At 44.9% G+C, this 11,582-nt stretch overlaps 1 long non-coding RNA gene across 1 annotated transcript; it reads left to right on the top strand.

Moving 5' to 3' along the window:
* Nucleotides 1–661: 661 nt before the first annotated feature.
* Nucleotides 662–2,709, top strand: LOC139438494 (uncharacterized). The gene is made up of 3 exons (XR_011648182.1): nt 662–739; nt 1,719–1,886; nt 2,670–2,709. It is a non-coding gene; the product is annotated as an uncharacterized lncRNA (long non-coding RNA).
* The last annotated feature ends 8,873 nt before the right edge of the window (nt 2,710–11,582 follow it).

Raw genomic sequence — 11,582 nt, 5'->3', positions numbered from 1 at the left:
CGCTGCGGCGGGAAGTAGCTGAAGGCGGACAGCGCCGAGATGGGCGGCGGCCGGGGCTTGCCCCGCAGCGTGGCGGCGACGATCTCCTCGTCCCCCAGGCCGCCCCATCCAGCTTCTCCGCCCAGTCCAGGTCGGTCCCACCCGGCCGGGGGCCCCGCCCGAGTCCGCCTGGCTGCCAAGCGCCCGCGTTCGGCAGTTGCCGGGAAACCGCGGCCTCGCGTCACAAAGCTGGGCGGGGAGCGCAGGGCTGGGGAACAGGGCCAGGGGCGCAGGGCCGAGGGCGCAGCCGGGCTGGGGATGGGACCGTGCCCTCCCGTCTCCCTGCGGGTCCCTGGAGCGCCCACTTGGGACGCGAGGAGCCGCGTCTGCTGGACTGGGGGCCTGCGCCGGCTTGCCCTTGCCCTTGAGCTCGTGGAGGGTCCCAAGCGGGCTGTCTGGAAGAAGTGCAGGCCACCCGCGCGCTGCATCTGAAACCCTCCAGGAGCCGCGGAACACTAGTGGAAGAAAAAGGTGGAATTCATTGCCATGGTATATTAACTCAGTGTGTCCGCAGCAGCATCGTGTCAACGTGCAACGAATCAATTTTCAGCGCCTCGGTCATCATGAGGGATCACCGCTCACGGTACTGGCAGGTGCGGGTGTGCAGCGGCACGAATCGAACCCAGCCAAGTAATATCTGGGAAAACTGAGCTGTTCCGCAGCGCTCTGCTGTTTCTTGAGTCAAATGCTGGTTCAAGAGGTGCGTTCCTTTTGTCGAAAATTCACTTAATTCTAAAGCCTCGAATGTGTGTGTGTGTATCAGTAAAAAGGAAAAGGGGAACAAAACTGGCCTTGGGAATACTTTAACCAGGGTGGCTCTAGGAAGACCGGCTTGAAACATAAATGATAATGAGGAGCCAGACTTGTGAAATCTGGGGAACATTCGGTCATTCCAGGCAGAGGGAAGAGCATCTGTGGTGGCCCTGAGGCCGAGCCCATTGATGTGCAGGCGGCAGAAAGGGAGGACAAGGACGGTGCAGCTTTCAGAAGGGGTAGGCAGCAGGGAGTGCAGGTGGACAGGCAAGCAGGGGAGGGGTCGCTCTCAGGCCGGGACCAACGAGCACCCCTCTCAGGGGGCTTCTTGCCCGCAGGTCCTTGCTGCAGGCAGAGGTTTTAGAGATTTTTCAGTACCATGTCCTTGATGCTAATTAACAAAAACAGTAACCACACATTCACAGTGGCACCCCTAGAAGTTGAGGACCCTAGAAGTATGGTACCCCTAGAAGTACAGCACACTAGCAGTAGGGGACCCTAGAATTATGGCACCCCTAGAAGTATGACCCAGCAACCCAGTCTGTGCTTCTCCTACTCCTCCTTACACGTACCCTCACCAAATGCTGTTTCAATAAAATCTGACTGGAAAAGAAAGCACCCTAGCACCTCTATGAGAAGCGACGATAGCACCTGCCATTGACTAAGCATTCCCTTCACTGTTTGCCAGGTGCTGCCCTAAGCAATTCCATGGCATGTTTCATTGACTATCCTCCACTATTTAGACTACACTTATTTGAAATTTTGGGGATATCTCAGCCTCCAGAGGTGCTCAGTTCACCAATGAGCCAAAATCCCCTCTGGATTTGTGGCCCAAGCCCTTGTGGTGGTGTAGCATTTTTGGAGGGAACTGACTGCTCTTCTTCCCCAGGACTATCTCAACTACACTGATTTCTGCTCCTCCCTAGTTTTCCTTCCATCTGACAAGCATTCCCCAAGTTCCTTATGCACCAGCCTACGAAGGCTTGGAAGGCAGCAACTTTAGGACCACACACTCCACAGGCACCTCTCCCAGCAGCACCATCCCTCTGCCTCCAGGCCTGGCTCAGGCAAAGTGCTTCTTCACTGGGAGGAAGGTAAGCAGTGCAAGAGAAACTGCTCCCCTTTTGCTCAGCTGGAACGGTCACTGTACCCTTCTGCAGCTACTGCTCTGCCCAGCAATTACAGGATCCAGGGACCATCCAGAGTTTCATGGGTGGCCAATAAATCTAAGCTTTGCTGCCCCCTACTGACCGGAGAATACCTCCATTGCTTAAGAAGTGATGCTCACAAGTACAGCTCTTTTTAATCATTTTCCTTTCTCTGCTTTAATTTTGAAGACTAATGGCAAGAAGATGCTGTGTTCAAAATTATCTTCAAATGCATGGCTCCAACACTTCCAACAGGGACACTGGGAAATGTCTTGCTAATCTCTAACCATTTATGTGAATGTCATCTCAAATTCTTCAGGGTCATCATCAGAGACCAGTGCTAGGCAGTGAATACTAAAATGGTTTGAATCTTGGTTTCACTTGCTACTAGATGTCACCTGCTTTGTCTAACACCACTACAGAGTTGGTGGGCAGAGTATATGAGGAAGTCAGATGGCCCCAGCATTATCGCCCATTTGGCTTGTGTCTGTAGAAACATTAGAATTAGATATACATGAGGATTCCGGTCGTAAGGACTGGACTTCGAAATCTAACAACTTGTCAAATCACTCCCCTTGTAGTGGGATGGTTAGTGAACGCAGCAGTCATGTACTCAGTAGCTTAAATTTTTTATAACAAGCACATGCATTCTTGCAGGATGAAACATTTTAAGCAGTTGCAGAGGGAGCGCCAGACCCTTGGCCTGACTTTGCTTCATGCTTTGCACAGTGTGCTGCAGCCGGCGCCATGTCTCAGATGCTCCCCATCCATGGCAGCCTGCAACTCAGGAACCCACCCAAGGGCCTCCTCTCACTCTCTGGGCTGGCCTGAAGTCTCCTGCACTCCCACAGAGGTTTGCACATGTTTCCAGAATGCTGGCTGCACATCACTGGAATGTGGACTCACTTATCTCTTTGTCCCGCACAACTGCTAAGGCAAGCACAGGGGATCTTTTCTCCTTTACCCTGGAGCACTTAGCACAACACCTGCTAGTGGGAATCCCTTATATGATAGATGTGTGAAGTGCCAGGGGGAGGCCAGAAGAGGCAAGGGCTCCATGGAGGAGGGAACTGAAAGAGCAATGCAGGAAAAGGCCATGATGGATGAGGACCTGAGTGGAGAGGGTGGAGGAATATTCTAGGCTACACGTTTTCTTCACATTATTCACAACCACATTACCAATGTGCATGGCAATGTAGTCAGGTCTCCCCTCTTTAAACTCTAAACTCAGGGTTTACTTTCATACCAAGGGTGAGCTGAGAAACAAGGAGGATGGACTAGAGTTGTGGGTTGATGGGGGAGGGCTGCAAGGTGGGGCAGAGAAGGACAAGAGAGCTCACAGAAGACAGAAGTGACACTGGGCTTGGTCTCGGTAGCAAAGAGGGACTGTGGAAGGGTTTCTGAGGCATAGAATGATCCAGAACAGGGCTCAGGCCCAAAGCCATGAACTGCATGAACTGTAAGTAAGTACTGCTAAGAACTGTAAATGAGACCACTTCACATGTTTCCAAGATGTAAGAGTCCTTTCAGACTGGCCCCCAGGTGAGTGGCAATTCACTTGGGCATATGAACACATCTGAATCGATTGCATCTCTCTCCCGGTCAATCTTTAATTTGATTCTATATGTCTCATTCCTTCTCTGCAAAGAAGCATAATATTTTAAAGGGAACTTAGAGCTCTAGAACTCATAGAGTTTCAATAACCTATGCTAAAGATTAAAAAAACTTTAAAAAGTAAAGATAAAGAGATCTAAAAAGTTACATGTGATGGTTAATCACCATCCAGTTGGTGCCGAGTCATTGGTTGATGCAAGCCCTGGGCTGCCACTGTGAGGACATTCTGTCGGTGACTTTAGATTATTAGGCAGTTGGTTGCATCTAAGGCTGGTTACATCCACAAACAAGGGTGACTGCCTTCAGCAAGGAGGGGAGTCCCATCACCCCAGCAGCTGGAGGTCTTAAAACAACACCAAGTCTCTCAGCAGTCACAACTCCTTTCTCTACTTCTCCAGCTTCTCCTGAGGAAGTCATCTCCTGTGCTGTTTCCAATGCATGGCCTGCCCTAGGAAATCTGAACTTGCCTATCCCCAGGGTCACTAAGCCAATTCTACTAACAAATCCCTTCCTATTTACATATGGCTCCATATCCTATTGGCTGTTTCTTCAGAGAACCCTAATACTGGTAGAAATGCAGACATTACTAGCTAATATGTCCTGTGATTACTTTGTGGTGGGCCTTTTGCTAAATGTTTTTATGTGTATTAACTCATTTCATCCTTATTTTCTGATTAGCCATTTGGAAATGAGGCCCAAGGTTATACAATTTGCAAGAGAGGTTGAAATCAACCCCACGTGCCTGACTCCTGAACACAGATTCTCAGTCCTCTGCTGCATCGCTGCTCAGACCAGGTTCAAGTCTTATCTTCACCCGTGGTTCTATATCCAAGGCACGCATTGACCATCTCTGAGCTTTGGAGAGGGAACACTGCCCAAGTCCAAGGCCCCTGGAAGTCATACAGGCCTGTGTTCAAGTGCTTAGCATGGAGCTCGGCACAGAGCAGGTGCAAAGTAAATGGAAGCTACTTCCCCTGTTCAAGGTCCCAGAAATAGCCGGAGGTAGAAACCCAGTCTCCTAACTCTGCAGCCCTTTCCACACCTGCCTACCTTGTCTCACTCTCCCCTTAAGCTTTAACCTGAGCGTAATGGGCATCTGTACTTCACTAAATACAATGTAATTCACTCATGATTTACATTTTAGAAGATTTCCCCCACAATCAAACCTGCCCCCTTACAACCCTCCCTAAATTTACTTTACTTCATTGTACATTTAAAAGAAAAGCTCCTGAATACATATATATTTAAGATTTTATTTTAATTGACCCCCCCCCCCAGTTGTTTGCACTTGCTGTCTGCTCATCTTCTTTTTAGGAGGCACTGGGAACAGAACCTGGGGCCTCCCATGTGGGAGGGAGGCACCTAATTACTCAAACCACCTCTGCTTCATTTGATATGTCTCATTGTGTTTCTTCACTGTGTCTCTTAGTTACATCACTCACTGCATCATCTGGTTGCATCAGCTCACTGTGTCACCTTGTTGCATCTGCTCACCAAGTCAGCTCATCCTGCAAGGTGCAGCCTGCAGGGGTCACAAAAGTCAGCAGAGGAGGTTCTACTGTATCCTGTGAGTAGGAAAGAGACAAGGTTTTTGATCACAGGCTGGCATGCTGAGGGTTTTCAGAAGATTAGTCTGGGGTGTGCAAGATGAACTGGACAAGAGTAAGCCAGAGAGGAAACCAGGGAGCAGACTAGCACCAATACCTTAGAGAACTTGGGAAACTCATCTACATTCTAGTCACTCATCATCATAATGCCTTATTAAGTAACTTACAAAGGAAACAATAAAGTCTTAGGCATTAGGGAGTGATGAAGATATTGGTTTTAGTGAGTCATCTTGTCCATTCTTTCCCTTATATCAGGGGGAAATTAAAACAGATATTCCAATAATTTAATAACTCTAAAAACAGAGTTGAGCATAGCTTATGAAGAATATAGGCATGTCCTGCTTTTGGAAACCTGAAGGTAAGAAAATTCCATATTTCAAAACAGAAGCCAAAGATTTATAAAAAATATCCAGTACCCAGAAAAGCCTAATTAACAAAGTGGGTATTAAATTAGAGATATGAGATTCTTAGTTCACTGGGCTAGCAGACTACTTAGGACCCTGGAAAAAGCAAGTTTGAATTAGGGATTACTTTGGGGCTGGGGGAAATGGAACCATACCTGGACAACTTGATAATCAATTAACTGGAAGTGCCATTGTTTAATAGCCTCTTTTCCTAGTAAATGTGTGCTGTTATAATCTTTTGGGGCCATTAATGAGTAGTGCTACTCTGAAAAAAAAAATAGAAAAATAAACATATTTTTTATAACAATCCAAAACATTCTTAATATTTTTTGGCCAAAGTTTACTCAATATTTGGCTTTTCCTAATGGCCAATACTTTCACATCAATCACAAATCTGTTACTCTTTAGTCTACTGAAAAAGTACTTGGCTTTATTAATGATGCTATTTATAAAATATTATAAGGAATTTTAAAAGAAAACATATCCTGAAAAGTAGTTTTAATTTCTGAAATCATCTATTTTTCTCAACCCTTTTAAGAAAATAATCCTTGCCTATTCACTTCAACAGGCCTTGTAACATAAAAACCACAACAGTTTCTTTACCTTTTGTGTACATTTTCATCAACTGTAAAAGGTAATACAAATCCTTCTTTTTCTAATTTAATTTCAATATCTGGTGAGAGAAGGAAAAAATTCTTCATGTGATACCCTCACAAACACTATCTTCCTTTACTTCTTTGTTCTGTTTTGATTTCTTCCAAACTGTATTTACCAATAGGACAGAAGGCTGCAAAGAAATGACCACAACCAAATGAGGATGTTCACTCACTCAGCTTCAAGAACAAGCCTGTCAGCCTGAAATTAAGGAGGCTTCCTGGGCTAAAGCAAGGAGTAGGTCCTCAAATTAACAGGGGAGCAGTAGGAACCACACACTTTCTCCTTCTTCTTACAAATGGTGGCACACTCTCAATTCAGACAGTGAAGAAAATCCTCTAAGCTCAGCAAAGTTAGACACCTAAGCAGCTCAACACATCCATCTCTTCCATGTCTCCTGACAGCTAATGCAGCCCATGACTGCGGCACCCCACGACTGCAACATGTGGCCAAGGGGAGTGGCTGGAGTTCCCTTCACAGCCCTCTGGTATATGCCATTCCTTCTGTAGAAAGGACCATGAGAGCAGCAGAGGTGGAACATGTGACATGAAGCCTATCAGAGATGGTCCTCTTTGAGATGACTTTTTAATTGATGAAAGGAAGGATTTGGACTTGAAGTCACCATAGTCCAGTAGCTATTTCCGGGATGATTCATGTGCTTACATCTGTGCTAATGTGGTAGCCACCAGCAATGGGAGGCCTTGGAGCACTTGAAATGTGATTTATGACTAGGGAAATGAATTTTAAATTTTACTTATGTTTAATTTAAATTTAAGTAGCCATCTGCACTAGTGGCTACTATACTGAACAGCACAGGCATAAACTATAAGAGCAGCTAAACAGACATGAGCACTTCTTGTGTTATTCCCTCATTTATACCCTCTTGCCATATGTGTTTGAGGTCAATATTCTTCTTACTCACATTTTTCAGATGAGGAAGTAAAGAGAAAAAGGTTAAGAAGGGTAAATACACTGTGCAAAGACATTCTGCTGATCTGGGGCAAGCTGGATTCAAATACAATCTATATACTATATTCTACCATCTACACTCTAGAGCCTCATGCAGAGCAGGGAAGATTCCATTTTGTATTCTGTGGCTACTAAGCTCCACCTGTCTCCCAAAGAGATAACAACCACTAAGGTTCTGTAAACAAACCCCCTGATACTTACCTTTTGTATACCAATAGGGTGTTACATTTTGGAAGCAAAGTAGGATCTTGCTCCTAAAAGGTCAACCAATCCAATCACTAAAGATTTATGAAAGTGAAAACCCACAGGGGTCTCCAGGGAATGGTATGGAATAAGAAATGATTTCACTTGATATTTAGGAAGAAGTTTGGAACCCTAAAAATTATATATACAAACATGAGAGAGATAAACAAGATAGAAAACCAGAGAATAAAGTGAAGGTAGTGAGTTACCTATGTATAAAAGTTTGATACAAAATTCCTTTAATAAATGATGCTTTTCCAGGACTTAGGACTGATACCTTTCTTAACACAGCAATGAAAAATATCCTTGTTATAGTTCAAGTCTAAAAGCTCAAAATATCTTTAAAATGTGTTTTAAAAGTAGTCACTGGAAAAAGAACAATAAACATAATGACAATGATGTCAAGTTCAAGAAACATCTCTGAAAATCTCAGAATTGCTTTAAGGACCTGAAGGACACTCAGTTAAATTTTTTAATCCAAGAAGAAATGATAAAACTGACATCTCAATTCAATAAATAAAGGATTGCAATGGAACAAATAGTGATGGAAAATTGGTTATCTGTCTAGAAAAGAACAGGTAAACTCCTACCAAATATCAGACTATGGGCATATCTCCTTTTACTGAGTTTTGCTTTATTGCACTTTGCAGATATTGTGTTTGTTTGTTTTTTTAAATAGACTGAGGGTTTGTGGCAATCCTGTGTCAAGCAAGTCTATCAGTGCCAGTTTTCCAATAACGTGTGCTTGCTTCACCAGTGTCACATTTTATTTTGCCCGTTTTCCAACAACATGTGCTCGCTTCATCTATGTCACATTTTAATTGAAGTGTATGTATTTAAAAATACAAAATAATGTTATAGCATACTTAAAAGACTATAGTATATGTGCACTGGGAAACCAAAACATGCATGTAACTCACTTTATTATGGTGGTCTGGAACTGAACCTGCCAAATCTCTGAGGTATACCTATATAATAAATCCCACACATACCACGGGCAGCAGGAATTCAGTGTCTCAGGGTTTGGAGGCTAGACATCAGATCAAGGGATTAGCAACCACACAGTCCTGCAGGGGGGCATCCTGATGTTGGCTCAGCCTCTGCTCATCACATGGCCATCTGAATCCTGTGGTCTCCACTTCTGCAGAGGGGTACATCTGTCTAGATCCCCTCCTTGTGAGGTCTCCGGTCCTGTAGGATGAAGGCCCTCCTGGCTCAATTTGGTTTCATCTTAAAAGGATCTTTGAGATTCTTCCAAATAGCTCCCACCCACAGCACTAGGGACCAGGATTTGAATTTGTCTTGGGGGATATGAGTCGGCCCCCATCACTAAGTCTGTGAGGGGCTTGGTGAGCTCCCAGAGTTGGTCATAAAACAGGTGGTCATCTGGTACACCACCCTGCTCATCAATCGTACTGAAGATCATCAACTTTTGATGATTTTAAAGCAGTTGCTTTTTTTTTTCAAATTCTACTCAATTTATTCATTTTTTAAAAAGATATTACATTAAAAAAATATGAGGTCCCCATTCACCCCCACCAGCCCCACCCCACCACTCCCCCCACAGTAACACTCTCCCCCATCATCATGTCACATCCATTGCATCTGGCGAGTTCATCTCCAGGCATCGCTGTACCCCATGTCCCATATTCCACACCATAGCCCACACTTTCCCACCTTCCATCGGGTGGGCCATGGGAGGACAAACAATATCCGACAATTGTCCCTGGGGCACCACCCAGGACAACTCCAAGTCCTGAGAATGCCTCCACATATCTTCTCTTCCTCCCCTTCCCTGAACCCAGCAGCCACCATGGCCACTTTTTCCTCATCAATGCCACATTTTCTCGATTATTAACCACAATAGCTCATGAATAGAATATCATTAAGTCCACTCTGATCCTTACTGTATTCCTCCTTCCTGTGGACCTTGGCTTGGTTGTGTCCATTCCACATCTATGTCAAGAGGGGGTTTAGATTCCACATGGATATTGGATGCAATCCTCCTGCTTTCAGTTGTAGGCACTCTAGGTTCCATGTTGTGGTGGTTGACATTCTTCAACTCCATGTTAGCTGAGTGGAGTAAGTCCAATAAACCAGAGTGTAGGAGCTGAAGTCTGTTGAGGGCAGGGCCTGCCTATCATATTGTCAGTCCAGAAATTCAAACCCCCAAGATATATCTTAAGCCCCAGCATCAACTACAATTCCAGTAAAGTAGCATGAAAGGCTTGTGAAAAGAGATCCCATCTGAGTCCAGCTTCATCACGCAGAAGCACTAGTTCCAAAGAAGGGCCATCTGACATGGCAGTGAACCCCATCTGCCATGACCATAGAAACTGTGGGTCTCTTTAGCCATCAAAAGGACCAATACCTGGGGGTGTATCTACTTTATCTGTCTCTAAGACTCTGCTCAGGTGTGCATATGGGCAATTCTTCTGACAACCTCCAGACTCTTTTTTAGAGACTCATAGCCATATAAACTCATTTGTCCTTTCCATTTCCGCCTTAATTTAGGTCAAACAGCATTTTTAACTCCTGTTATTATATGTAGATAGGGATATTCTGCTGGTCCGCATTGAACCTTTAATTCAAGGTCATTTTCTAGTTACATCATCAGCTGGTACTTGGAAGTGACCCCTCGGTGCCAGGAAGGCTCATCCCCGGATGTCATGTCCCACGTTGGTGGGAAAGCATTGCATTTACATGCTGAGTTTGGCTTCGAGACTGGCCACATTTGAGTAACACTGAGGCTGTCAGGAGGGAACTCCTAGGCACAGTGCTGCTCTAGGCCTTGTTCTTATTTCAGGTGTATAGGCTCACAAGCATAGTCATTAGTATCAGGGGCACACTGTTGGACCCTCATTCCTTCCTGATCCTTACCGTTGTACCTGGGGGACTACCGCTCCTCCCCTCCAGACAATGGCAGAGCCCCACTGGCCAGTAACTCAGTACCCCCCCAGCGGTTGTATTTAATTTTTTCCACTATGAGTATATCCAAACATTTCCATACCTTCTGGATGTATGCCTTGTATAACTCCCTGTCAATCATATATCGCCTGTCAATAACATCCCATACCAGTATTCCTCCACTGCCATTGTTGAACCACTCTGTGATCCAAAACTTCCTGAAGAGTAAAGCCCAATATAATGTCAGGTTCCCTTACTAGTAAAATGGAATATAGCGATGAGTTTAAAGGTTAGATATAGAATGCATATTGATTTGGAAAAATTCTACATCCTATCATTTTCATTTCTTTTTTCCTAATTATACAGCTTCTCTTCAGAGGAGCCCCAGATCACAGTAATTCATATATACAATGTATAGTACTCCCACACATCCACCATAAAACCTTTTCCCTTCCACAGCGATAATGTTTCAACTTATTCATATCATATTTACTGAAACTGATGTACAGAATCTGAGACAATAGCTTTCAAACAAGGTGACATCTATGCTTACATTGTGGTCCATACTTTAGGCTATACAGTTTTCTAAATTTTTTAGTTATCCTATGTTTTACATTATGGTTTACATTATTAGTCTGTCATCCCCTATATGTTTTTGGTGTAATATTACATGTTTTATATTCATCCTTGTGTACTCTCGCGAAACTCCTCTCTTGCCCCCACATTTACATGGCTCCATCCATTCAACATCCATTTTCCCCTCCCCTTGGGTCCCACAGCGACAGCCAATCTCCATTTCCCAAGGAGCCACGCCCAGATATACTTGCAACAGTGTTCAGGGCCTGACTTGCTCAACTGCCCTAATGCCCTGGGAGCCATCCTTTCTCTCGATTGATACAGTTCCCTCTGTTTGATGGCATTAGTCCCCCCCAGGATGTGGGTCCACCCCCACTCTCACTAGTTGGGTCTCTACCCAATGGTACAACCCACCCTGGCAAAATGAGCATTCTGACATTCCCCAGGAGTCTGTCCCGCATCAGACCGTTCCCTCCGAGCATCCTAAACAGGTAACCCTCCTAATTATATTTTGATACGGTTTTCTCTGCATTTTACTCTCAACCAACACCTGACACTCTCATATGTTCATATGTTGCCCCTCACTCCCCCAATTTTTTTCACAATATTACCCTTCCGCCCATCCCCAGGCCCCCTCAAACCCGCAAAGCCCCACCCAAAGGCAACCC

Source organism: Dasypus novemcinctus, unplaced genomic scaffold (genome assembly GCF_030445035.2).
Source record: "Dasypus novemcinctus isolate mDasNov1 unplaced genomic scaffold, mDasNov1.1.hap2 scaffold_104, whole genome shotgun sequence".
Taxonomy (NCBI): Eukaryota; Metazoa; Chordata; class Mammalia; order Cingulata; family Dasypodidae; genus Dasypus; species Dasypus novemcinctus.
Note: the sequence above shows the minus strand (reverse complement) of the source record. Positions and strands in the feature narration are given on the sequence as shown.